This window comes from Tamandua tetradactyla, chromosome 3 (genome assembly GCF_023851605.1).
Source record: "Tamandua tetradactyla isolate mTamTet1 chromosome 3, mTamTet1.pri, whole genome shotgun sequence".
NCBI lineage: Eukaryota > Metazoa > Chordata > Mammalia > Pilosa > Myrmecophagidae > Tamandua > Tamandua tetradactyla.
The window spans coordinates 84,620,008-84,622,308 of record NC_135329.1 but is presented as its reverse complement, the minus strand read 5'-3'; positions in this window follow the sequence as shown (position 1 = coordinate 84,622,308).

Here is a 2,301-nt window from a genome sequence, read left to right as displayed (position 1 = left end):
TGACCAATGGGATCGAAGAGAGTTTTCAGATATAGACCCTCTCATCTATGGACAATTGATCTTTGATAAGGCAGTCAAGCCAACTCACCTGGGACAGAACAGTCTCTTCAATAAATGGTGCCTAGAGAATTGGATATCCCCATGCAAAATAATGAAAGAGGATCCATATCTCACACCCTATACAAAAATTAACTCAAAATGGATCAAAGACCTTAACATTAGATCTAAGTCCATAAAACTGCTAGAAGAAAATGTAGGGAAATATCTTACAAATCTTATAATAGGAAGCAGTTTCCTAAATCTTACACCAAAGCACAAGCATTAAATAAATAAATAAATAAATAAATAAATAAGTAAATAGGAACTCCTCAAAATTAAACACGTTTGTGCATCAAGAACTTCTTCAAGAAGGTAAAAAGACAGCCTACACAATGGGAGACCGTATTTGGAAATGATATATTGGATAAAGATCTATCCCGATCCTTATTAGGGAAATACAAATCAAAACCACAATGAGATATCATTTCACACCCACCAGAATGGCCATTATCAATAAAACAGAAAGCGGCAAGTGTTGGAGAGGATGTGGAGAAAGAGACACACTTCTCCACTGTTGGTGGGAATGTCAAATGGCACAACCACTGTGGAAGGCAGTTCTGCAGTTTCTCAGGAAGCTAAGTATACAATTGCCATATGACCTGGTGATACCATTGCTAGATCTCTACTCAGAGGCCATGAGAGCAAGGACACAAACACATTTGCACACCAATGTTTATAGCAGCATTATTTACAATTGCCAAGAGATGGAAACAGCCCAAATGTCCATCAACAGAAGAGTGGCTACACAAGCTGTGGTATATACATACGATGGAATATTATGCAGCTGTAAGACAATAAATTTATGAAGTATGTAACAACATGGATGGACCTTAAGGACATTATGCCAAGTCAGATTAGCCAGAAACGAAATGACAAATACTGTATGGTTTCACTGATATGAACTAACATTAATGAATGAACTTGGATAATTTCAGTTAAGAACAGAGGTCATTAGGAGATAGAAATAAGATAGATATTGGGTAATTGGAACTGAAGGGATACAGATTGTGCAACGGGACTGAAATGGATATCAGAAATGGATAGCACAAAACTACAAACTGTAATACAATCATTTAAAACACTGAATGAAGCTGAATGTGAGAATGATAGAGGGAAAAGATCTGGGGACACAAACGAAATCAGAAGGAAAGACAGACGATAAAGACTGAGATGGTACAATCTAGGAATGCCTAGAGTGTATAATGATAGTGACTAAATGTACACATTTAAAAATGTTTTTGCACGAGGAAGAACAAAAGAATGTCAATACTGCAGGGTGTTTAAAATAGATGGTAATTCATATTTTAAAACTTTATGTGTGAGACTAAAGCAAAAAATGTTTATTTGGTCAAAATTTATATTTTGACTAGTGCATTTCCTAATATAACTTATGTGGACAGCTTAGTTGAACACCATAAGTACATGGAATGTTGAGTGGGGCATGAAATTTTGTAGGTTTGTGCAGAGTGATGCCTTGATAAATCCCAGAGTTATTTGAATAGTGAATAAAAAAGTATTTGCAAAGTCTCCTTGGAGGAATGGCGAGAAAGGGGGAAACCCAACTTCCCCAATTGGAGAATTCCTGATATTCTCACAAGCAATGGAGACAACTAAAGCAATAAGCTGAACCCTCAATCTGGGGGTTTGTTCATATGAAACTTAACCCCACAAAGGATAGACTAAGCCTACTTAAAATTAGGCCTAAGAGCCACCCCAAAGAGAACCTCTTTTGTTGCTCAGATGAGGCTTCTCTCTCTCAACCAACATGACAAACAAACTCACTGCCCTCCCCCTCTCTATATGGACATGGTCCCCAGGGATGTGAGCCTTCCTGGAAACATGGGACAGAAATCCTAGAATGGGCTGGGACTCAGCAGCAAGAGATTGAGAAAATCTTCTCGACCAGAAGGGGAAGAGCGAAATGAGACAAAATAAAGTTTCAATGGCTGAGAGATTCCAAACAGAGTCGAGAGGTTATCCTGCAGGTTATTTTTATGCATTATATAGATATTACCTTTTTAATTAGGGTGTAAGGGAGAGGCTGGAGGGAACTGCCTGAAAATGTAGAGCTGTGTTCCAGTAGCCATGTTTCTTGAATATGATTGTATAACGATATAGCTTCCGCAATGTGACCACATGATTTTGAAAACCCTATGTCTGATGCTCTTTTTATCTACCTTATGCACAAATGAGTGAAACATA